At 40.7% G+C, this 26936-nt stretch overlaps 1 protein-coding gene across 3 annotated transcripts in view; it reads left to right on the forward strand.

The window, feature by feature from the left end:
• The window catches only part of PLEKHG1 (pleckstrin homology and RhoGEF domain containing G1), a 233922-nt gene that overhangs the window by 46298 nt on the left and 160688 nt on the right, over nucleotides 1-26936 (forward strand). Inside the window, exons 1-2 of one of the 3 annotated variants that reach the window (XM_034669292.1) lie at nucleotides 17951-18676; nucleotides 22919-22976. The exons of 1 other annotated variant lie outside the window; for it this stretch is intronic. The gene's annotated coding sequence lies outside the window, so the exon portion shown is untranslated. Of the gene's footprint in view, nucleotides 1-17950; nucleotides 18677-22918; nucleotides 22977-26936 lie in introns of those variants that run through there. One more of the 3 variants, XM_034669294.1, reaches the window with a different exon arrangement.

The raw sequence follows: 26936 nt of genomic DNA on the forward strand, positions 1-26936 counted from the left end.
CTGGGAGCCCAAGGGAGGGAGGGTGGCCCAGGACTGTGGGTTGGCCTTGTAGGTTTGGCACTAGGCTGGGTGCTGCCTGAGCGCATTACAGGAAGTGGAGGGAAGGTCTGTGATGCGCTGTGTAAAGGGAGATGACGCTTGAGTTCTAGAGAAGAGAGCGAGTAGATACCTGGATGTATCATGTGCTTGGGGGTTCTGTGAAGAGGTTGTGGTTAGAGAGTCCACTTTGGATCTAGGGGCCACAGATGAAACCCCGTCTCATGTGGAAAAGTCTAGAACAGCACTTCTCCACTTTACTCTAGGTCAGAAGTGCCTGGGGAGCTAGGAGAAATGCAGGTTCCCATTCAGGGGGGCTGGGGCAGAGCTGAGGGCTGCAGCTGTCACTGCAGCTGACGACGCTTGTGCCGGATGACCCTTGGAGGAGCAAGCCTCTGAGGGCACCCTGAGGCGTGGCCGGTCCCTCAATGGAGGCCTGTCTTCAGTGTGGGGGCTGAAGCTTCCAGCAATGGCTGGAACCGGGTCGGAGAAACAGGGGAACCCGAGTGCAGAAGGCAGAGGCTGCCCGTAGGAGCCCCTTGGTAGGGACCTGGACTGGGAACATACATTTCCTCTGACTGGAGAGTTGTAGGAACTTTCTCAACACTCGTGTTCTTCGTTACAGTCGTGATTCCTTTTTGACCAAAAGTCACACAGTGAAGCTCCTTGGCTTGTGTGTGACTCTCCATTATTTCGGTGCAGAGTAATACTTTTGTCACGGGGGAGCCCTTTATGAGTATAAAGACCTTGTTATTGCTGGAGACGAGCTTGTACACGCTGCCGATCCAATGTCCTGACTTTGAGACAAACCTCTTGGCTGTTTGTGTCTGTACCCTAGCTTTGACTTTCAGAGAAGCAATATAGTTGTGTAGGTATGTGGTATGTAATATTTAATATATGTAAATATTCCTACTTTTATATAAATATTATATATACATAAGCACCACAGTATATAAATCCCAGCATCTTGGAGCTAAATGGTAATTTACAGATTAGTCCAATCCTCTTATTTTTATAGGAACCATTAAGGTGCGAGGAGAACAGTCAGGATCATGGGCACACTCGTGTTTAGAGGTCTTATTGGCTCATTTAAGATGTAAAGGACTAACCTAGACCTCATTATCACATTCTATTATGAATGGGATGAAGAGGGGTCACTTTCCTTTTGAGAAAAGAAAAAGCGGGTTGAGTGTCACATTTCCAAGGTCTCCATGTGCGGGTGGCCCCAGTGTCCAGTCCCTGTGAAGGGTCATCTTTTGCACAAATAGTATACACAGGCTGTGACATTGTAATTTTTAGTGTTTTTTTTAAAAATCTTACCATTCATTCTTATAAATACTTTTCCACAAAACCTCTCTTAAATGATTACAAAACAAAACAGTCCTTTATTTGTGTATAGAATGGACATTTGAAAGCAACAAGGGATCTTCTGGCCCTGATTTGCCCTGAGGTTTGTGTCCGCTCATGAGTGTCAGCTGCCTGGGAGGACATGACTCAGAGAACAAGGTCTGTCTTTTGAATAATCTCCTTCTATTTACTTGCTTTTCATTAATGGCAACAAAGCTGTTCATGGTTGCAAGCACAGTATGAAGTTGTTCTAATAAATATATGCAGGGCAACTAAATGGATAAGTGAGAACTCCTGATTGTTTAGCTGGAGGAGATTAGGGGGAAGGTAAGGAAGGAGACGCCTCTCTGACAATAGTTCTGCCAGCACCGAGATGTGATTGACCCGCCAAACAGATCCAGAAACCATGCAGGTAAACTCACTAGGCTTCTGACAGGCATTGCAAGGCTTATGTAGGAAAGCAGGAATGGTGGCTGGCAGAGGCAGCCTGCTCAAGTGCCACGTGCCCCTTGATCCAGCAGAGCCTGAAGGTGCATCCTTGACTATGAAAACTGCCGTGACCAGGGTTCTGAGACCCAGCAGCTGCACAGTTCTGTAATAAGCTTTTGACTCTTGCATGTTAGGTGAGATTCCTATTCAGATGTGAATCAGCCCAACATGTTTGAATGCTACCATGTGACTGGCACTTTGGAAACCCCCCAAATTATAGTAACAACACTGCTGTCTAGCATATAGATAGTAGGATAAAGGACATACCACACATATCCACCTAGTAAGTAACACAAGGGTATTGAGGGGCACACATGGTTTATAGGAAGCATAGACAGTGTGTAGAAAGTGAATTCTGAGTTAGATGGGAGAGGAAATCCCTGTTGATCTGAAGAGGAATGACACAGTCCCGGCTCCACGAGTACTCCATGCAAGAGGGGGCAAAGATGGAGAGAATAAGGACCATAAAGGGAAGCATGAATTAGTCTGGAGAGATGTGTAATCTTCTTATTTGTGATGTGTCCTCATGTCAAACATGCCGGTTTTCCTGCTTCTGAGCCTTGCTGTCAACATTCTCCTTCTAGAAGTTCTTCTCCTTTCCATCTTGAAGATCTGCATGAGCTTTCAGACACACCCCTTTCGATGCCTCCCCATGGGCATTGCTGGGCTATCTCAATCTAATGAAAAGGCCTCCTGCTCGTTTCTTAGACCAGGCTGTTGGGTATTCTGTCCCCTTTGCTTCTTGGGAGCCAGAGAATTGCATACTCATCGTGGAAGGGCAGCCCCCACTGTACCCAGGATTGAGCAGAGGACTCTCTATGGGTGGCTTCATTCAGTTAGTCAATGCTTACTGAACGTCTAGTACCACGTGTCAGGCGCTGTTCTTGTCGGGTGATGAGCAAAAGAGGAAAGAGCACCCCCTTGTCACAGAGAGTCTAGCTGGGGATACAGACAGGAAAGACTAAGTTGTTGCAGTACAGCGCGGGGAATGCCCAACTCGTAGAAGCGTGCAGAGTTCAAAAGCACATAGGAGGGGCACTTAGCTGAACCCAGACTGAGTGCGAAAAGATTCCCGAAAGAGGTCACATATGGACTGAGTCTTGATGAGTTAGACATTACGTATAGATGAAGAAATATCCATTGAACATGTAAAATGCATTTAGAAAATCTTGCCAGGCACGCATACAAAAATACGTGAGTTTCAATCCCTTTCCTATACTATTACATTAAGCCTTCTCAGCCCGGAAATATTGTCACTGTTTTCTTATGGATCCAGCTGCTCTCGGGCTGATCTCAGGGCCCAGGCCGATGCTCCTCCAGTGAACAGTGTGAGGAAGGCTTAGAGGGGATCAGAGCTTCTGAGGTCCATGAAATGCATCTCAGTTTACTTATTACTTAAAAGACTTTTAATGAAAAAGTATATAAGGGATACATGATGACTGGGGACGGGAAGAGGGGGAGCTCATACACCTAAATCCCACCAGCCAGAGGCCAGCACGTGTAACATTTTTGTTTTCCAGCCTTCAAGATATTTTCCTGAAAACATGTCTTTTTTTGAAAAATGGGATCCTACTTACTATGCATCCTAGTCTGCAGCCACTGTCTTGGGACCACATTGAGCATTTCTTGGAATATAAGCTTTGTAATAAAGTATCTTAAGTGCCTCACCTGTCATAATACCTACATTTAGCTCTGTGAGTCCAACTTCGGGAAGCTATAAATGGAGATACAGAGAATCATATTGCAAACTTTTTATCCTGACATATGCAGTGTTGGTGGTCAGGACATTGGTGGTTAAAAGACTAGGCAGAGGAGAATGAAGAACTCCGCTTCGAAGTGATGTTTTCAAGAATACTTTCAAAACATTTTGTGATGAAATGGTACATATCACTGATGGCTGGTTTTATTTACCAAAAAGTTTCTGGGGAAGCTAGCTAGCTTTCAGTTAGAGGTTACCAAATACTAAAGTTTGCAGGCACTTCTACTCTGATTTCATTTGAATTTCCTTTTTCCAACTTAGTTGATATTTTGCTAATGACTTATTTATTTAGGCTTTTAAGCCATTCTGTGCAAATACCTTATGCAATGCTTTTTTGTTTGTTTGTTTCCAAAGTTTATTTATTTTTATTAAGCCAAAAAACACAACTTCACATCTGGGAGCAACTGACAGGTGGATTTGCTCTCCTTTGAAGACTCATAATTCAGCTTCACATTTTTGAATAGTGACTCTGGGCCTGAGGTCCCACAGATGAGACTGTGGTTCTGCCCTTGAGCTCACAGTTCTAGCGAAGAGACAGAACAGCAGCACCCCCGGGAAATGCACTGTGTGGAGGTGTCCTCCTGAAGGAGGTCATTGGTGCTGGAGCTGAGCCATGAGCGAGAGAGAGAGCAGGCCGGGCACAGAAGGCAGGAGTGGCTGGCGGGCAGAGGCGAGGGCAGGACAGGGCCCAGAGAGGCAGGGGAAAGGGCATGAGGCCACGATCCAATGAGGCGGGGGCTTTTCCCCTGCTGGGGAGTCAGCCGCACGCTGTCTGGGAGCTGCTGCACTGCCAGCTGGAGACACAAGTCTGAGGACTTTGCTTAAAGCTGTAAGGAGAGTTCAGGAGCCGCCGAAGACCCGGGCTCACCCGCTCCTCTTTGCTCATCTTGGTGGCAGAACAAGAGAATAGAAGCATGAGCGGAGTCAGTGAGAGGCGAGGAAACAGTGATGCTGGGGGCGCCTGAGTGGTTCAGTGGGTTAAGCGTCTGCCTTTAGCTCAGGTCATGATCCTGGGGTCCTGGGATCGAGCCCCATCTCGGGCTTTCTGCTCAGCGGGGAGCCTGCTTCTCCCCCTCCCTCTGCCTGCCACTCTGCCTGCTTGTGCTCTCTCTCTCTGTCAAATAAATAAATAAAATCTTAAAAACAAAACAGAACAATGACCCTAAAAAAGCGTGGTCAAGGAAGGAAGATGATAAAAGCCAGGGAGCAGGGGTACAGGATCCAAAGGGGATGGCTTTTAGCAGAGTTGAGATGCCATCATATGCATGGGCCAAGAGCAATGGAGAGAGAGAGAGTTGGCTGCATGGGAGACAGTGAGGACCAGACGAGGGGGACAATGCTGGTGCTGAGGTGTCCCTGCTCACTTCTGACCACCCCCCCCCGGAGCCTGGGGAAGCCTGGGGGAGCCTGGGGGAGCCTGGGGGAAGACTGCAGAGCGGAATGAAGCCGCAGGTGCGCTGCCGTGCCAGGCACGGGCAGCAGAGAGAGTTCATTCCTGATGGCCTCATCTTCCTCAACGTGCAGGAGTGGGCTCTCGTCTGACAGGAGGGGTTGGCGTGAGCGACAAGGGCTGAGGGGCTGCAGAGAGGAGCCATGGAAGGAGGTGACCAAGGATAAAGGCAGGACCAGCCTATCCCACCATAGAGTCTGACACACAATAAATGTTCAATTAATATTCAATTAAAAAATGATGTCAAGGGGCGCCTGGGTGGCTCAGTGGGTTAAACGTCTGACTCTTGATTTTGGCTCAGGTCATGATCTCAGGGTCCTGGGAGGGAGCCCTGTGTGGGGCTCCTCACTCAGCAGGGAGTCTGCTGGAGATTCTTCCCCTCTGCCTTTCCCCCACTCTCTCTCTCTCAGGTAAATAAATAAATGATTGTTTTTTAAAAACATGTCAAAAGATGGATGAAGAGCATCAGGAACCCAAGTGAGGTTGGCAACCGTGGATTCATCATGGTGTCATTATGCGTGTGTGGTTGGTCTTCAGTTTTCAGCCTTGGAGATATATTACTCAAAATAGAAAGATGGAAATTACCCCCGTGTGGGTCTTTTCCTGGGCAGCTGCAAAATTCAAGAATGGAAGGGAGGGAAGGATATCATTCAGAGAGTGGTTAGGGGTGAGCCAGGCAGGATCTGACCCACTAGGAGAAAAAGGAGGGGTTCAGGGTTTGAGGGAATGAGGACAGTAAGGGTTGGGAAAGTGGGACTGTCACTTTTTATTAAATACCCATAATACATACCATAAATACAAAAGTTTCCTCATTTTTTAAATGATGATATTCATATGTTGTTCATTCTAGGCTCTGTAAGGTAAAATGAGAAGTAGTCTAAACTTCCAACAACAAAATACAAGTTCAAGGTGGTAGTGAGAGAAAACCACACATGATAACTTCGGGAATCGGTGATGGTATCACATTTGACTCAGGTAAATACATGTGGCTGGGAGAAGTGTCAATGTCCAGCACAGTTAACAATCAGATCTGGTTTTTTCTCCCTCTGAGAATCAAGGATTGTGCTGACTGCAGAATGATGGCTAAGATATGCACTCACCCATTCAAAAACATGTGGACCTACTCTGTGCCGTTCTGTGTCTGGGGTACCACTTATGTGCAGAGTCCCACGAGTAAAGAGAAGCCATGGGAGAGACTCCCTGACCATCAGACTGGTTTCCCATGTGATTTAGGCAAAAGGGTCAACTAACCTATATGCCTTTTAAAACAAAGCGTGTGATCCAGTGGCCTCATGAGCGCTGGAGCATAAGTCGTGTAGGAAAAACATGTAGTCTAGGAAAACCTGATGGATTTGGAGAAATGTTAAACAGTAGCTGGAGAGAAAAAGGATGTGAAGCTCAGAAGGCACACAGCCCAACCTCCGTTCATTACCCATTGCCACGTTGACTTCTATCATTGAACCACATTCAAGGCTAACTTGAGAACTGCATAGAAGTCTAAAACTTAGCTTTGGGATAAAGTTTTAAAATAATAATAGCAAAGTGAATAGAAATAAACATTTAGAATATCTTAACTGAAAGAGTAAATCAGTTTTTCCATTACTAGATCAAGTGGTTTAAATTCAGACATATGGAAAAAATTTAACTTTCAATTCCAGATTCAAAGCCTAATTCAGGGCGAAAACCCATTAAAGTGATGAAGCAGTTGAACAATAAATCTTTATTTTGTAGAGAATACAGTGAGTGCTTGGAGGTACATCGTCATTTCCGTGCTGGGATTATTACAAACACCAGCATCTTTTCCTAAGAGTTACAAGGCTGTGATTTGTAACTGACTTCAGGGCAGGGGTGGGTAGGAATTTATGGGATGTTATCCTTCCAAGAAGAATTAGGACAATTTTTTTTTTTTTTTGGACGAAGATACTTAAAACAACTCAGGTTTTAAAGTAGTTGAGTGACTCTTCCCCTGGAAAAATAATTAGTTCTAAATCCTGTTGAATTTGAGCATTCAGTAGAGCTGTCACTGGAAATGGAAGGAAATGAAAATGTGGACAGATACACTCCCTTCCCAGGAAGGGTTTATAACAGAATACTTTGAATTTCACACAAATGTTTTACATTATTTCATTAAGTTGACTCCAGTACATTTCAATTTGTTGCCCGAAGTGTGAGTAAATTGCAGCTTTTACTGCTTTAAAAAAATATTTTTTTTTTTGTTTTGGGGAGTCATGGAGACAACACACTGCAAATTTCACTTTTAATAAATGACACTGAACTGTTTTTAATGCCCTGAAATAATTGAATGAGCATTTTAAGAGTCTTGTAATTAAAATAAGAAATATGAAAGCCATGGGTGGATATGGTAAAACAATCATGGTTCTGTTGTTTTTTTCTTGCTGGAACTTGTGGATTAACTATATGCAATTTGTAGTCACAAGAACTGGGAAGTGTGTCTGTTTAGGTCTGATTTTGTCCTTTTTAATGTTTCCAATCTCAGTGTCTTCACTCATATGACCAGCATCTCAGCTTATCTGGAGCTATATTTTTTTATACTCCTTTCAAGGGTTCAAACATGTTTCCAGCGTGTTATGGAAGGGATATTTTTGAATTTTCTCAGTTTCTGCACTCTGGGTTTTTACAATACTCAATGGATTGAACAGCTTCAGGGAACCTAAGTAAACCCAGCCACGTTAAATGTTCATGTTGATTATAAGCTATGTCTTGACTTCAGGTATGTTTTTAAAATGTTAAATCAGTCATAAAATAAGGAAATTTAATTGATGTGTGGTGATTTGGGAAGCACCCAGTAGCTGTTACATGCACCATGGGCCCTCATTCCGTGCGCGGGATGCCACTCATAATGGATTTTGATTATGTGCTTGGTAGGTAGTGACTTCCAGAAGGCAGTATTATGGGCTTTTTCCATTTTAAATTTTAAATAATGCATCTTTGAGGTGTTAACAGAGGGCATTCTTAAGTGGAAAGGAATGAAACAATCATTATGTTTCGGGGTTGTGTTATCCTTTGTAGATAAGTCAATAGCTTCCTGTGTAAATAATCGACTTCAGTATACCTAAGATTTGCGTTCTCTTTAAAGACAAAAAAAAAAAATCTATAGATATGAATCCCTCTTCAGGGTCATTAGACAAACTTCAAAGTGTTAATGCTCATGGAAAGAAGCCCTATTTTGAATATTTTAAAAGATTGTATTTCTTTATTTGAGAAAGAGTGAGCACGAGAGGTGGGGGGAAGCAGAGTGAGAGGGAGAAGCAGATTCCCCGCTAAGCAGGGAGCCCAAGTGATCCCAGAAACCGGACGTCATGACCTGAGCTGGTGGCAGATGCTTAACCCACTGAGCCACCCAGGCGCCCCTTGAATTTTTTATATGAGTTAGACTTTGGGCATAAAAAAGCCAGATCATGGTATATCATTCAGGCTTTTCTTTTTTTTCTTAAGTTAGTGTAATATTCAACACCCATAAATAGTCACACTTCTAGAGAGGAAGCAGAATGTCTTTTGAGCAGCTGTTAGGTGGAGGGACCAGGCTATGAGGGTTCACCCAGCAGCAGTGTGGCTTCTAATGGCCTGTTACATGATTAACTCGGCTCATTCGGTCCCTTTTTCTGGTTCACTGAAGACTTCCTCCTCCTGTCCTTTCTTGTGACCATCCATTCTCCACGAGAGGACAGGCACTGCTTCTGGACAAGGGAACAGATCTTCCTGTCCTCAATTTTGTTTATACTTTTGCTTTCCTATCAGAGTTTGGATAAAAATCCCTTGTTTAATCATTCTTAGTTAGCTCCCCATGTTCGGAACCTTAGGTTTTGCTCATTTTGAAACGTTCTCTTTGTTAGAAGTTAGATGGCTCATGAGTAAGACTTGACTTCTTCGACTCTAAATGAATGTATTGTTTTAAAAATCTAAATCGTTTGGAAGGGGTTGAAATCAAATATAAAAACCTCATTTTCAAGTTCAGCCACTGCTAACAGTTGCTATATTGATGTTGGTTGTCACCAACTTACTTCTTTTCTAAAGCCTCTATTGAGCCTTGGCTCTGCAAAATGGGGATATTAGCATCTTTCATTCACCCCTTCTCCACTATGACTAAGGTGACAAACTAGTCCTGACTTACCCAAGACTTTTCCCATTTTAGCCCTGGAAGTCCCATGCCCGGGAACCCCCTCAGTGCCAGGAGGGTGTCAGCCCCCACCTATAACCTCCCAGCGTGTTAGACTATAATGTTTTACAGTATCATGGTTTATTTAATACTTGTGTTATACTTAATGTCACAGAATAACTGTGAATGTTTATTTTTTCTATGGATTGTTTCTAACCATTGAAAGCCAATATGCAAATATTATTCACTGCGGAGCCAAGGAATATACCCAGATCTAGAGAGAATGCAATTCCATTCTGGATCACTGAATTTTGCTGCTTGAAGGAGATTTTTTTCCAACAGTTTCATTTATACACTCCTCTACTTTGGGGTTATATTCGGCTCCTACTATTTTTTTCATGCCATGTTCTCTTCCTTAGATTCCCGTCTTCATTTGGTAGACGATTCCTTGGAGTAATTTTTATATATAATATGCATGGATGGTGAGCTCTGTTACTGCATGTTTGAAAATGTCTGATTTTGCCTTCACACTTGATTGATAATTTCAGTCTAGATTCAAAATGATAGTTCTTCCACTTTGAAGGCATTGCCCCTTGGATACCTACAATCTAGTGCAGCCAATGATCTGGTGTTGTACTGATTCTTACAACTTAGTTGATTGTTTATGCTTCTGTTTACCTCTTTGAAGCTTTTGGGAGTTTTTACTTTATCCTCAGTTGTGATATTTCACCAATGATCTTTTTTCAATGAATCTTTTTTGTTGATCTTTGCCATCTGAAGTCTGCTCAGGCTTAGCATATTTTCTCCCCACTAATACTTATGCAGTCTTCATGGAGAATTCCAGTAAATGGGTTTAGGACCTCCTGGAATCAATTCTCCATATCTTTCATATTTTATTTCTCTTTGTTTTGGCTATATGTTCTGGAGATTTAAATTTTGCAACCTACTGAATGAGTCTTTAGCCATATAAATTCTATCATTGAGGCCATTGGTTTTCTATTTTGGTGCTTATTTATTTAATAATCTGAGAACTTTCCCATTCTTGTTCGTCTTTCCATGAAAGGAATATGAATATGTGTGAGCATTATTCCAGCTCTTGTGAAAGTATTGTTCTTGATAATGATGAACTTAACAGATGATCTTGGATTGCTTAGAATTTTTCTTTTCTTTTCCAGCCTCAAACACTTCTTTGTTAATTTTTAGGTAGCACATTTTACTGTTTCCCACCCAAACCCTAGCTCTGACTAAGTTACCTATCTTGGTTTTTTGGAACAATCTGGGCTTTCCTACCTTCCTATGCTCTCATGTTGCTTGTGAATGTCTTTCCTTTCCTTCCATTTCCCGACTCTTCCCTAGAACTTACTCTGATTGCCCTCCCTCCACCCCATTTACATAAAAGGTTATGGGGCCCTGTCAGCCACAAGCAGTCTCCTTGTTCTCTTAATACTCCTTGGCCCTTGCTTGAACCTTTCTTGTCACTGCCTCTCTCTCACTCTTGCTGAGGTCACCACTGCTTCTGTGTGATTCCTGAAATGAAGGCAAATAAGGGTGTCAAGAGGACAAGCAAATGCCCAGGCATGGGAGGGAGAAGATGGGGAGTTCTAGTGACCTGGGTAGAGGCTGTCCCTGCCGGGTACCTCTTGTGTAAAAATAGCTAATCAGTGGTTAGGGGCTTACATTTCCACCTCTCATGTAGAAACTTCATTGGTTTCAACAGTTTTTCAGATTATTTTATGTTGCAACATTCTTTTAAGTAACAGTTAATCAATAGATGACCAAAATAGAAACTATTGAGATTTCCTTTATATAGTTGAAAATAGAATAATACAACCTGGATGCATTCCTGAAATTTCTCTGTGGTTCGGCTTCAGTAAATTACTACTTTATATACAGCTTTTAAAATATATTTAGATTTAAGTTTAAAGAGCAGGAACCACTTGTGTAAACATCATTGAATACCATTCTTTTAATGAATGGGGTAATGTTATTTATATTCTTTCTTCACTTCCTCTGGAAAGTCCATTTCTTTTAGGAAGGCTTTAACTTATATTGTACTCACCTTGAAAAGTGAAAGGAATTCACTTTAGTATATTTTAACTAAACCACAAATCCTTACAGTTGCTACTGAGAAGTGCTTGGCCCAAATCTCTGAGTCCAATGTTTCTAAATTGGACTGTCTGTCTTAAAATAGCAAATGACAATACACATATCCCTAAAGTAGTGAATAGGAATGTTTAGGGGATGAAGAACCATTATTTTATTTTTGCTTTAGTAGAGAAAATGCCGTCTTTCTTTCTTCCTTTCTTCCTTCCTTCCTTCCTTCCTTCCTTCCTTCCTTCCTTCCTCTTTTCTTCTTTCTTTCTTTCTTTCTTCTTTCTTTCTTTTTCTTTCTTTCTTTCTTTCTTTTCTTTCTTTTCTTTCTTTTCTTTCTCTTTCTCCATTTTGCAGTTTGTGTTTCAGGGAAGTCATAAATGAGGACGGAACCGATGACGCAGGCTTTCCTGAGCTGGACTGACGAATCTGGATTCACCCAGACAGCAATTGGGGGACCTTTTGGAAGGATTGAAGCAGAGAGGCAGAAAGTCACATGATCATGTTGGTTGTATAGATGACAAGGATGGAAGTAGGATTAGAGGCAGAGCAGAGGGGAGGTCGTGGTGTAATCCATGCCAGAAAGTAATGAAGCCATGAGCCAAGACAGTAAAAATTCTAAATTTTTATTCTGTGTTAATTATGCGGCCATTAGACCATTTCCTGTTGTTTTATAACAACTTAGCCCTTTTAGAGCTAGAAGGGACCTTGGAGATCTTTATGCCACCCTGTCATTTTTACAAATGGCAGAAACCTAGGAGCTAAGGAAACAAAATGATTCCTCCACATTCAGCAACTCATGGCTAGCAGAGCTTGGGCACGGACCCAAGTGTCCTGATGCAAGCCACGGCTTTTCCTGTGATGCTGCCTATGTTATGCTTCCTACCTGCTCCCAGCCATGCACATGCCCAGGCCAGCGTCCTACCTAAGGTTCTGTCAACCTGGTGACTGATGACACAAAGTATGTTACTGATAGACGTGGTCAGCTCACGCCCCCACTCTTCCAAATGACTTATCTAGTCTTCCTCACTCTTCCCAAATACACATTCTCGCTCATCACATTCAGACGATGATCTCAGCTTGTACTTCCCAGGAAAAAAATCAGAAATCACCTAAGAACATGCCAGCCACTGCCTGCCATCAAACCCGGTTATTGCCATGTGCCTGTCCCTTGTCATAACAGCCAAAGTAGCCCAACCTGATTTAGCACTGGGTTCCAGCCCTAGGTCCCAGTTCCTCCTGTCTTTTCAGAGAACTTTTGAAGATTTCCCTATTTCTATATTTTCAACCCCTTCTTCTGTAAAAGATCTGTTCTGTCAACATTTATGTAGCCTCTGGATGCTCCCACTTGAAACCCTGCTTACCATACTTACTCAGCCTTTTTTTTTTTTTAAATAAAAAAGATTTTATTTATTTATTTTTGTGTGTGTATGAAAGAGAGAGCGAGGGTGCATGAGCGATGGAGAGGGGCGGAGGGATAAGCAGACCCCGCTGAGTAGAGAGCCCGATGTGGGACTCAATCCCAGGACCCTGGGATCATGACCTGAACCAAAGGCAGATGCTTAACCAGCTGAGCCGCCCAGGCACTCTCGGTGAGCGTATTGTACTCAGGCATTCGTTTAATAATGACTTGGGAGCAACTACCCTGGGGTAGGCATTGGGTGTGCTATTGCACACAAAGGAAACGGGGTGTTATGTGGTCCAGTGGGGCAAATGGATGCTAAACCAGGATCTGTAGTTGCCGAACATTTAGATTGGAAAGTGCAATTCTAGCTAACTTTATGGCGGTAGATACTACATTTCAGTGTTTTCAGAGTTTCCGTATCTCGGTGTCATAGTGAAAATTGTGGCAGTGTGTCCGTCCAGTATATCTATGCACTGCTAGAGTCCTGCCCTTTGTTCTGGACCACGCTATTACAGGCTCTTGTACCTTGGATATACCCAAGTGTCTGGGCTAAGAATGCATCTAAGAGAGGCCAAAGAAATATTTATCTATTCATGGTGTTAAGTGCAGACTCCCTGAAGTGTTTTTGTTTTTGAAATAGCATTCCTGTTAAGTTTGAATCTTTTTAAATCAGCAAAATAACTGTCTAAGCACATGCTATGTATGCTAATGGCGTATTTAATCAAAAGACAAATAGTTTTCTCAAGTACAGATTTAAAATGACAAGGTCTCTGTGCATATGTCAGTTATCACCCGTCTATTTTCCTCATGAGCTACATAATTCAATTTTAGCATTTCCCCTCTTTTTAGAAGTAAAAACAGACCACATTTGCAAAACCAAAGATTTCCAGGAAGTCCTAGTTGCTGTAGTGGCCAGGAACAAGTAGATGAGTAAATCACTGTTTGGTAGGAACTGTAAAATGTTTTATTGGAAGTCTGCCCTCCACATGCATGTTTCCTTTTTTTTTTCTCCCTGAACCTGAAAGCTCATTGAAATATCCTCAAGATGGGTGTTAAATAAAAACTCTGTGATATATTTGGTAGTTCATTTTTAAAAAACTGAAATCAAAGCCTGTTTTTCTTGACTGATGTGGAAAGGTTAAAAAAAAAAAAGACCTTCGGTGAAAGGAAATTACCTTTCTAAATATAACATTCTGAAATGATGTAACAGTTTTTTCCATATGTTGCCTGAATAAAAGTAGTGTTTTTACAGAAGCCTGGTTTAAAAAAAAAAAAAAATCAGTACTCCACCATTAAATAAACAGACAACCCCAAATTCAAATTTCTAAAACTATCTCCCAAAATATCAAATTATTAAATAACTGGTGTAAGAAACATGGTATCTTCTGTTTCCTTATACTAAAATCAACATCAGTTACAAAGTATGCCAGTGTTAGAAACCACAGCATCCGAATTCTGTTCATGTTAGGGAATTTGTCTGTGTTAATTACCATGGTTCATTTTGCCTGCTTGCTAACACGTCTGAATTGTGCCAGTTATTGCTCTAGGTTGAAAGAGGATCATGGAGTCTATCTATAGATGGCATTCCTTATAAAATTTTTCTGCTTAGAAATGTTCATCCATTTCCATGACTTCTTCCATTTTATTAAACACAGAATCGGCCAAATCTTACAACTTTCCTAGTCACCTCCCTGCTTCTTATTTATGTCTGGACTTGAAGATCTTTGGAAAATTTGCCCTACCTATAGTATTCCTCCACTGATGTGTTACCAAGCCCCAAGTTTTGTTGTTGTTGTTTTTTTTAAAAGATTCCACCCATTTATTCGACAGAGATAGAGACAGCCAGCAAGAGAGGGAACACAAGCTGGGGGAGTTGGAGAGGAAGAAGCAGGCTCATAGCGGAGGAGCCTGATGTGGGGCTCAATCTCATAATGCCGGGATCACGCCCTGAGCTGAAGGCAGACACTTAACCCCTGTGCCACCCAGGCGCCCCAAGCCCCAAGTTTTAATTAAAACTGTATTACCTTCGCAACTAATGAAGCATCAAACTTTACATCGGAATCTGGGGATGTACTGTATGGTGATTAACATAATATAATAAAATAAAATTAAAAAAAAAAGTTGCTCTGAAATGGCTAACATTTGCTCATTTATTTCTACTCAAAATAAATAATTTAAATCAATTAAAAAAAATAAATAAAACTGTATTACCTTGGACGCCTGGGTGGCTCAGTCTGTTGGGCGTCTGCCTTCGGCCGGGGTCATGATCCCAGGGTCCTGAGATCGAGTCCGGCGTCGGGCTCTCTGCTCAGTGGGAGCCTGCTTCTCCTTCTCTCTCTGCCACTCCACCTGCTTGTGCTCTCTCTCTGCCAAATAAATAAATAAAATCTTTTTTAAAAAACTGTATTTATGCTTTCAAGAGCACACCGTGTAACTGCAGCTGCCTCTGGGCTTTGATGTTAGCTAAATCTGTGACCCCCTCCCCCCACCCCATCCCATTGACTGGAAGGTCTGCGAGGGTAAGGACCAAATCTATCCCTGTCCCTGTTGGATCGTCAGCACCTGGGCCTGGTACCCGGGTGGTACTCAGCTGTTGGATGCCCTCCAGGTACTTCAGGAGTAGCATGGGTTGCTGGGGTGATAGGGAAGTAAGTTAGGAATGTGTTGATAGCTGAACACTAACACTTATGATATAGCTACTATCCAATCCGTTCACTGATGTGCATCCCTCTGATGCCTGCTGTCTTGGGCAAAGTCTCAGTATTTCTCTTTGTAACCCTAGTGCCTTTCACCACACTTGAATGAAGGTCCTTCCTTCAAGAATCATTCACTACTTCACCTTTTTGCCCAGTGTCACCTCCAACATTGGAAAATAAAACAAAATGATGGTGAAATCCCCCATTCTATTTGGGCAGCTTTCCTTATTAAGAGATCCACTTTGCTGTAAGAATGAAAAAAAGAGAGGAACATAGGGGAAAATATGAGGAAGGGGTCACCTGCTGGAACTCCTAATTTCTGACTATTAGAATTAACAATCCTTTGGTAAGTAATTATGCCAACTGTTGGTCTCTTCCGAAACAAAGCAAAACAAAAAAACAAAAACAAAAAAGTGGCAAAATCTAAGGTCTGGGCCATCAAAATCTGGTATGCACAGTTTTTGTTGTCTGTCTGCTTTTGGTTTCTTTTTTAAAAAATTCACAGCCAACTTACCATGAAATACAGCTCAGAGTTGGAAAATATCCAGTATCAGCCTACCATATCTTAATGATGTATAAGGAACTTTAATCATTTCTATCCAATATTGGTGTGTGATCCTGTGGACCCCAGGAATTGATACAGACTACAAACTGAACTTGTCTTGAAAGTTCAACTCACTTCTAAATTTTATTTATATGCGGCATGCAGTGCCTGATAAGACATACAAACCTGATATATAACATCAGGGTTGAGTGAGTAGAACCTTCATTTTGACAAATTTTACCTGATGTATCTGTTAAAATGCCACTGAAAATATTCAACTTATTCAAATTCCTTGATGTGTATAGTTTTCAAGAACACAACTATTTTGTGATAGGAGAAGATTTTCTTGGAGACACTGTCCTTTACTCACTTCGTAACCCTGCACCTGGCACATGTCAGGTACTTTCTACATAATTCAATCAAATTGTAGGTGAGAGTGGTATATTGACTGGTAAGGAAACCAACAAATTTTAGCTATTGTAATAGCTAATTTGTACCCCTTTTCCATAGTTTCCACTTCCAAATTCTAGGGTTTGGGTTTTTTGAAGTGGTTGAGACCCACTGTATTTCTTTCAAAGAAAGAAGTGACCAATTAGACATGTCAAATTAGAAATAAAAATTGACTTGAGCTTGCAAGGAAAGCTATAGAATGTCTGTCTTTGGAGGTTTCTTTGAGAATAGAAATGTATGTTTGTACATAATAGATCCTAAATACTTGTTGAATACAGGAATAAAAACCAAGTCTGAGGTATTTAAATAATTACCTACATGAATGAAAAATTCATGGATGGGTAAAAATGTCAATTCTGGGGCGCCTGGGTGGCTCAGTCGTTAAGCGTCTGCCTTTGGCTCAGGGTATGATCCCAGGGTCCTGGGTTCGAGCCCCACATCAGGCTCCTCCGCTGGAAGCCTGCTTCTTCCTCTCTCACTCCCCCTGCCTGTATTCCCTCTCTCGCTGGTTGTCTCTCTCTCTGTCAAATAAATAAATAAAATCTTTAAAAAAAAAAAAAAAGATGTCAATTCTCCCCAATATAGGTCGAGCACAATCCCAATCAAAATCTGACAAGTTTTTGGTGGAACTTAGGTTGATTCTAAAATTTATATAGGACAAAGATCCAGAAATAGCCAAAAAGAATCCTGAAGAAAAAAACAGGTAGGATTTAGAAATGTTATTTATATTGTTATAAAGCCATAGTATTTTAGATATTGTGATTTTAGCAATAGAGGTAAACAATTAGACCAGTAAAACAGTAGTTCTGAAATGGGCCCTTGTTTATATAGAAACCTGATATGTGACAGAGCTGAACTTGAAATGAGTGGAAAGAATAAATTAATAAATGATACTGGGGTAATAGGTTATCCTTACGGAAACAAATGGAAATAGGTCCCTGCCTCACAGCATGCATAGTAATTTCAAATGGATCAAGGACTTAAATGTGAAATACGTAATTTTAAAGTTTGTTGAAAATATGATAGAATACCTTCATATCCTTGGGGTAGCAAAACAAGACACAAAAATCATTACACCATAAAGAGATACATATTAGATCATCATATTTAAGAACTTCTGTTTGTCAAGCAAGAGACTGAAGATAAACCATAATCCAAATGGGTTTATATATTGGGGAATATATAAAAAGCACCAACAAATTCATTAGAAAAAAATAATCCTATAGTAAAATGGGCAAAATGTATGAACAAGTTTTTCACAGAGAAGGGAACATGAATGGCCAACATACATATGAAAATATGTTTAGCCGCATTAGTAATTGGGAAAATACAATTTTAAACGACAAAAATATCATTTCCTACCCAGAATAGCAATAATTAAAATATAGTATCAGATGTTGGCCATAATATGGAACAAAGTGAACGCTCATATACTGTGGGCAGAGTGTAAATTGGTACAGTTACTCTGGGAAAAAAATTTGGCATTACCCAGTAACGTTCGTGTGTATGATAAATATCCCAGCAGTTCCAATTCAGATAAATACAAGGTAGAAATATGAAATCAAGGACCACATCCAACATTACTTATAATAGGAAGGAAAAAATGGAAATAGTGTAAAGTTCCAACAGTAGAGAATATAAATACACCACAAAATAGCCAATGAAATGCAAGGAAATACTGTCCGTCAGTGCAAACAATTGCACTGCATAGTTAGCAAAGTAACATGGAGGAATCTCACAGCCCAACATTGAATGGGAGAAAGCCTGGATGGCTGCAATATCTCCAGCCTCTAAATCCCCTCTCGTTTGTGGCTGGTACGGACAGTAAAAAGTCTGTTTTGCTGGTAATTTTAATAAAATACCCCAGATTAGGTCTCATTGGCCCTGGTTGGTCTACTTGGGCCATGTTCTATTCATGAACCAATCACAGTAATCAGGGGAATGAGACATGATGAACAGCTTCACCTAATTAATGTCATTCAGAGCGCAGGAGCTGGGAGGAGGGTGGAGGAGAGGAAAATGTGACTGTGGTTGCTACAAGGAGGGTAGATAGATGTTGGGCTTCTGAAACCAGCAGATGATATCACTCCGCCCACTTTCAGTAACCTGTATAAGAAGGTTTGAATTGCACTAGCTGTTGTTACTGGCTTATGGTCTATGAAGGATAGGAGGTGGTTCAAGGCAGGGCAGGTAGAAGCAAGAAGAGGGTTTTGTGTTGCATGGACCTAGAGTCAGAAGTTACCTCGCCTTCTCAAACCAGAATGGACAGATGTGGAGTGGCACTCCAGGGAGGTAGGTCTGGGGCAGAAGCAGAACTCTAGTCCAAATGCAGAGATTCCCTTTGGATTTACATGTTCTAATTGGGTATCGCCTCAGAAATATTTTGTTTTTGTCCATTTGACCATTTGTGTTACTGATTTAAAGACTACTTTCTAGGGAGACGGAGGGGGGTAAAAAAAAAAAATACTTTCTGGATACTTACGGGAGGAACTTTGGAAGATTTGCCCTTTGTTGGCATAATTATTACTAACTACATGATGGTCTACACTGGTCTAAAGTCTTATGATTTCTGGTAGCCCCTTAGTGTATCTCTACCCTTACTTTGTTTCTTCTGTGAAGTTCATGTATTTCACTGAAGAAATAAAGAAAGAAATGTGCTTATGTACAGATCTCTGGGGCTCCTGTATTTCAAATAGTTGACATTTTAGGGGAAATGTTTATGCTTTGGGTCTTACAAAGTTATTATCATGAGTACAAGTGTTTTATCAGACATGAGTTTAAATTGTGCCTTGTTTAAGCCATGCCTACTCAGACCATTAAAAGCTGCTTTTACTAGTCACTGGGTATTACGGTTCTGCAAAGCTAACAGGCCTTTTATTGTGTCCTCCATGTAAAGAGTGAAGTTGGTCCTTTTTGTGTATAATTTTTGTTCACATTCATTCTGATTAACTAGAATTAATCATGTAGTTGTTGTCAGGGCATTAAGCATTAGTCTCCTCACGCTGTTTAACATTAAAGGTAAACTTATTTTAGATACTATAGCTAAAAGGACATGGTGACATATTTTGGACTCCTGTCTCCTTTTCATAAGACCAGTCCTGACATTTTATTTATTTTTATTCTTAAACTCACATTACTTGTATTTTGCCTATATAACTTATTTTAAACACCACCTTAGTGTGTTCCAGAAGTTTAGCATTGTTCTTTGGCCAAAAGCAATAAAACGTGACCTGTTTAGCACAATTCAGTGATGTGCAATCAGCATTTTCTTTTCACAAATATAACATCAGTGGCTATTTATAACCCTTCCCCAACCTTTAAAAATACAACGATGTGTTTTAGGGGTTTTTTTTTAAATATCAAATTCTATTTGTTTCTAATGCCCTGAGTGGGTTTTGCACTTAAGGCCGGATAATCAAATATTCATAATGTGTTTTTTTCTAGAAATCCCATCTTGAATTTATAGAATAGCCTCTGAGGTCCGCAAGTATTCACCTATAAATAAGCATCTCTGATTGTAAAAGTCCCTTGCTGTTCTCATATTCTTATACGAGCAGTTTACCATCTCAGACTAAAACTATAAATACATTGGTTTACCTCATATTGAATTTCCTGCCTAAGTACTGCTTTTTTTTCCTTTTCTAAAAAAGCATATTTGTGCTTTTCATCATTTCTCATGAGGAAACCATTGTCCTAAAGATTTCCTTAAATGTGCTCTATGTAGATTCTTTACTGTAAGCATCATGTTTCTGAATCTGATCTATTTTCAGACTGTCTCCATTTTCATTTATTTGCGACTGGTCATTGCTGCAAATGAACAACAACAACAACAAAAACCATTGCTTTTTATGTACTGTGCTTCAAATAATCTTATGGTATCTTCTCTATTTCCGCTGGGCTTCTTTTAGATATTTCTCTTGACTTTTCTGGGTATTCAACCTTATCACCCGCTGATGGGGGTCATTTGACCTATTCACTTCCTTTAATATTGCACTGTGAGCATATTCTATGATAGACTTTTTAATAAAAATGTTGTTTGCTGTGTTGGGATTTTTAAAAAAGATTTATTTATTTCAGAGAGAAAGTGAGCATGCGAGGGGGGAGGGGCAGAGGGAGAGGGAGAGAGAATCTCAAGCAGACTCCATGCTGAGCGCAGAGCCCAACTCCGGGCTCAATCCCACAACCGTGAGATCGTGACCTGAGCCAAAACCAAGAGTCGGACACTTCACCTGCTGCCACCCAGCACTGCTGTTGTTTTTAGATCTTTTCAAAAATCATGGTCAGTGATCTTTCAATTTCTAGGTTACCGAGAGGTTATCAGATACAGGTGCTGAGCTTAATCCTGTTGTTTTAGCATCTTTGAACATAGGAATATGTGTTGATCTCTTGTGACCTACCGACAGAACACAAGAGAGCTAATTATATAACATTTCTAGAATAAGCCCAATTTATATCATTGCGTCATGATTTTAATATACTAGAAATTGAGTTTTCTGAGCACCTTATTTAGTATTCTTCTGCTTTATTTATCTAAGCTAAACAAGCCTCTTCTCTCTTTGTGTCTTGTCAGGTTTGGTTATCAGGCTTGTACTAGTTTCTTCAAACAAACTGGGGAGCCTCATCTGTTCTATATCCTAGAGCTTTTTACGTAGTTTGGGAATCATTTAATCCTTGCACTAATCCCTATTTATTACTTCTGTAGCTTTTATAGTTCCGGTTCAGTTGTAATAATTAAATGCCATCTGAGAAACTGTTTCTATTGAGATGGTAAGGTAGTCACAAGGATATTTTTACAAACCACTCAGTTTTTAGTCTCTTCCATATTTGTGGTTATTCCTTTAGTAATTCTATTTTTATGTTGGATTTTAAGACTAGATTTGCCTGAAAGCTGTCTATGAGGTATTTCATTCTGTAATGCATCAGTGACTGCTTTTTAAATATCTACATCACAAATTCCTTTTATTTTTATTTCCGCCTTTCCTATATTTATCACGTTTTCAAACTTAACTAAGTTTAAATACGTTTTTCACTTCTTTATCCTCTCCAATTTAAAACAAAACAAAACAACAGTTACTAGTGCCACAGTAAAATACATTTTTTATCCCTCATATACAAAATAAAATTAGCTCACTTTCACTATCTACCCCTACTCATTTCTCCACTTTTTATAACGTGATCTAAGACTTTAGACTTAGATAGAGCTAATTACTATGGTAAAGTTTTTTTAAAATAATTTTTCAAAACTTTTTAAAGTTTTCACTCTATTTGGACTCTTCTTAGAATAATTAGCATACCTTACTCCTTGTTTACCTGCTTTTAACACTTTCCACCAGTGCTACTATGTGACTACTTTTTCTCCTAACTTTTTATTTTGATTCATCCCTCAATCAACTGGAATATTTTTAAGTTTTTATCTTGAAGATATGCAGCTGATACATTTCTAAGCACATTTGGTTTTTCCTTTAAAATTCTACAAACATGGAAATATCTGTGGCTCCTTTTTTTTAAAAAGAGTGACCAGGGTATTAAGGAGGGCACATATTGCATGGTGCACTGGGTGTTATGTGCAAGTAATGAATCATGGAACTTTACATCAAAAACTAGAGATGTACTGTATGGTGACTAACATAATATAATAAAAATATTATTAATAAAAAAATTAAAAATTAAAAATAAATAAAAAGAGTGACCAGAAAAAAAGCCACCTCAAATTTTATCAGATGTAATCACCCCTGTGGACTTCCACCCCCACCCCAACTACTTTGCAAAGATAGAAAGGGGAGGAATTATGGGATACAGCCATGCAGAAGAATCAGGGATAGAGTGGCCATGACCTTAGAAAGTTGTTCATCCAATGGACGACTTGGGCTTCAGGGAGAGGGATAGTGTGGTTGAGACTGAGTAGAAACACCCACTCTCCTGCTTTCATCGCTCCTCCAGGAAGGAGAAATTCTTCCTGGCTTCTGGGAGGTCACTGAACTTAGTTTTTTTGTTTTGTTTTGTTTTTTGTTTTTGAGAGAGAGAGAGAGAGCGCGCAAAAGAGCACAAGCACAGGGGGAGGGGCAAAGGGAGAGAGAGAATCCCAAGCAGGCTCCATGCTCAGTGCTGAGCCCGAAGCAGGGCTCGATCCCATGACCCTGAGACCACGACCCAAGCCAGAATCAAGAGTTGGACACTCAACTGACTGAGCCATCTCAACACCCCATGGTCATTGGTCTTAGTTTTTAGTGCTATCGGAAGTTCACATCTTTTTTTTGAACTTTGTGTGGATTTTGAGGGAAAGGGAAAATCAGTAACTTTCCTAGTACCACATCCTATAAGTTTTTGTTTTTTGATTAAATTGTTATGATTATTGTTATAGGTCTATTACAGACCAGTAGCATAGATGTGGCATTTTCCTCAGAAAATGCTGACCTTTCTGCAGCCAGTGTTCCTTTTGCCACTTAGAATTAGCCCTGATATGTTATCCATGTTCCACTGAAATATTCCAGAAAAGTAATAAGAAACAAGTTAATTTTTGTGTTTCTACTACAGGTGAAGACGGACCTTGGGAGTCTTGAGTGCAGACACTGGAAAGGCTTCAACTGTAAAAGTGAGCTTTTTCTTTTTTGTTACTTGAATAAGAAACATGTTAAAAGATTAATATATTCATAATTTAGGCTTGTTACGTATTTTTGTGTAAGTACACTGAGGGCAAAATTTTTCTTACTTTTAACTATTTTGCAAGCCAGAATAGCAAATATGGTAACCATAGGATGAAATCTAAAAGAAAACGTATACTTCAAGTATATATATATATATATAAATGAAGTCAGGAAGAGTAAGCCACAGTGTGTCCCAATTTGGAGTCATTTATTCCCAGTGGCCTTCAGCTATTCATGAGTTGGTCTTTAGGTAATACTTTAAATACTTTTTATCGGCTGGGAAAGTTCTTGTCCTTTTAACTTCTAGTTTTTCTTCAAGATTTAAAGTCTCAATCTAATTTTGTGGTGGTGGTATTTGAAAAACCACAGTGAGTGATAAAAGGCAAAGGAAGGAAGGAAGGGACATACCTTTTTTTTTTTTTTAGGTCGAGGCAACTGTTTTACTTTGCTTCTTTCCTAAGTACTTGATCATTCTCTGACCACATGATAAGCTATTGGTCAAGATGCAGAATGTTGAGCTCATGTTGCTCGATGATGTATCAAATGCTTACTAGAACCATAAGAATAAGTCAAGAAACTCAGTCTGCTAAGCATAGCATTATCATTTTTTACTCATAAGTTTATACTTTAAATTTTATACCAGGGCTTCTTTTTCTAGCCAGATAGTAAGACAAACAAACAAACAAAAAAAATCAAAGCAAAAGTGCAGCAGTGGGTTAGAGTTTTGTTGCCTTTAACTAGCAAAATACTAATGCTTTATTGGAATCATAAATATTTGATACACTGCATTATTCTTCTTGAAGTACTCAAAGTTATTACAAGGACAAATGGTATTTTAATGGAGTAAAGATGACTTTGCTGTGTCAGAGTTCAGAATTCATCAGTGTTTTGTTAACTGGTAAAAACAATGGTTTTCTTGGTGCAGATCTTCATTGCTGGCAATAAAGTTCCAGAAGTTCTTTTGCCTAACTTACGATAGAATGCTGAGTAGCTTAAAAATCAAGAACCTACAGGTACCTGGGTAGCTCATTAGGTTAATCATCCGACTCTTGACTTCTGATCTCAGGGGTGTGAGTTCAAGCCCTGCATTGGGCTCCATGCTGGGCTTGGAACCTACTTTATGCTTTTTTTTTTTTAAGATTTTATTTATTTATTTGACAGAGATAGAGACAGCCAGCGAGAGAGGGAACACAAGCAGGGGGAGTGGGAGAGGAAGAAGCAGGCTCATAGCGGAGGAGCCTGATGTGGGGCTCGATCCCACAACGCCGGGATCATGCCCTGAGCCAAAGGCAGACGCTTAACTGCTGTGCCACCCAGGTGCCCCAGAACCTACTTTGAAAAAAAAAAAAAAATCCAGAGCCTGTGGTCCAGAGCTGACTTACGCATTGGGCACAGTGCCCAGGACCCATGATATTTTTAAAGGCTCATGAAAATGTTTTAATTTTAATTTCCTTTAAAAGCAGGGGGTAAGTGAATATGATAGTGACTATATGGTAATGAAGCTCAGGCTGGATGGTGTTTTTCTTTATAACAATGCAATCAGAAAATACAATTTTTGGTCTTTTTTTTGATGGAGGAAGGGCTCAGAGTGCCCACAAAAGTCTGAGTCACAGCCAGGCACACTCTACATATGTGAGATTCAGTCATTTGAATGCTTTTTGTTTCTTTTTTGGAAGAGCAGTAATTATTAATTTTTAGAAATCACTGTCTTCTCTCTGAATCAGTCCGTGGCCTTGTCTGCTTATCAGAGAGAGACACCATTCTAGCTACAAAGAAAGAAGTGGCATGTTAGTAGGTTGAGTAGCTGTGATTATTTGCACTGTTTTTCTAGATTAAAATAAATAATTTTTCCCTCGAGAGTTCCATTGATATTCTGTTTGCTTTGTAATATGATAAGGAAAAGTAAGGGAAGGGAAAGCAAGACTTGACTCAAGATTCTTTGGTCCATTTCAGACGAGTGTTTTTGCCCAAGGGGCGTGTGCTTATGAGAACAGTGGCTCACCCCGCCTCCTTGCTGCCGTGGAGTCTAGAATTTTAGTTCTTCCCTAGTTGCTGATCTCTATTACTGAGTATATAACATTTTCAATTACCATGACTGATCTGGTTTTGTTTGTGTCTGAAGCCATGATCTGGTTTTGAAGAAAATATTTTTGTTAATCTTCAGCTGTACTGACTATATAAATTGTGTCCAGAGTATCTTCTGAAAGTCACTTGTTGGTTTAAAGTAAGTGTGTTGCATGTCTGAAGAACTTTTTTCAAAATAGGTACTCACTCAAAGATAAGCTTTCCGAGAGCTAGGATCTTTGTCTGTTTTGCTTGTTGCTATATACTCGAGAAAAAGCCAGACGTATGAGAGAAGCTCAAATATTTGCTCAAAGAATGAATGAGCTAATGTCCTCCTTTAGAAAAGCCACATTGTACCTCAGAAGTGTTCTGAAATTGCTTTGGGTGTATACGTGAACTGCTAACCCTCCACTCCTCAGACTAGCAAGTGTCTGGGCATATACACAGAAGTGTACATAGCACGTTAATATAAAATTGTGATCTTCCAGACCGTTACCCACTAACCGGAGGTAAGAGCTGTCCTCTCTAGATTAACAAGCCAGTATATGCCATTGGACACCACTTAGTCACATTAAGCTAGGCAAGCAAGAGAATTCTAGAGAACGGCGCCCCTCTCCCCAGCTATTGAAAACATAAGTCTAGGATTATAAACAGAAGAAATCAACTGACTTTAATTAATAGTACTTGGTTAGGTGGAACTGGTTCACCGAAAAATCAGAGGAGTGTCGGTCTATTTCACATGGTTTGTTGACTGCAGGGGAACTAGAATGCATGATTTTTCTGTTGATGTGACATGAGTGTGTGTGTGTGAGAGAAAGAGAGATTCAGCTTCAAGACTACATTTTAAAGTCAACCCCCCCAATATATGCATATCACACACACAGATGTACGTAACTTTTTTCAGAGTAAACTTGCCTCTGCATTTTATTCTCTGCGCCTTCTTGCCCAGGGTTTCACCTGCCCTCTGACAGAAGTGTGTTGGGGCAGAGCTGCTGTGATGAGTGCACAGTATAGAGCTGCCCAAAAAGCAGAAAGATGCCAAGTGAATGTCCCAAGGCACGTGCCAAGGCACTGGGGGGCTCCAGTGTCCTGATCGTTACTGTTCTTGAGAGCAGTTTCCAAGCCCCTTACACTGTCGAGTGGGGGCACAGGATAGTGGGATGCTTTTTGGTGGAGATCTCGCCTGCCAGCCTTGCCATTACCAAGCACTGCTGTGAGGTTGGCTTCGGGACCAGCAGTCTGGTCGTGCTCTTCCCTGGTGGGCGAGCATCTCCCCTGGCTGGCATCCCCATGAGGGCACTCGCCCTGCCCTTATGGGAGCCGTTGCAGGAGGCACATACATGGAGCCCAGGTCAGCAGCTGCTTCTGTGGTACCCCAAAAGTGTCTAGTCTTGAAGCTGAAGGCTTTGTGGGTTGAAATATCGGGGCTTATTACCCCTAGGACTTACGAACAGTACAATGCAGGCACACTCGGGGACAGATCGGCTCTGCATCGCCCTTCCGCGTCCGGCCCGTGTCCTTGCCACTGTGTTCCCAAGGCCGGGTGTCTTACTCGGGGCTCACAGATTTGTCGGAAGGCAGCTGATAGAAGGCTCATCAGCGGCTGCAGCATAAATGATTCACATCGTGGATAGAGAGCTTGCTGCCTTGAGCTAGACACTGCTGATAACATGACCACCCAGCGCAACTCTGGGCCCAGTGCTAGACGACTGGGGCTCAGTGCGGTATGGGGATCTTTAAAAAGTCATGGAGATGCTTTCCTTCCGTTTCTGCCATTGCAAGATCCCCTGAATCAGTGTCGTGAAAATGATTTTTTAATGTATAATCGAAGAATAAAGGTGTTA

Source organism: Ailuropoda melanoleuca, chromosome 10, assembly GCF_002007445.2.
Source record: "Ailuropoda melanoleuca isolate Jingjing chromosome 10, ASM200744v2, whole genome shotgun sequence".
Taxonomy (NCBI): Eukaryota; Metazoa; Chordata; class Mammalia; order Carnivora; family Ursidae; genus Ailuropoda; species Ailuropoda melanoleuca.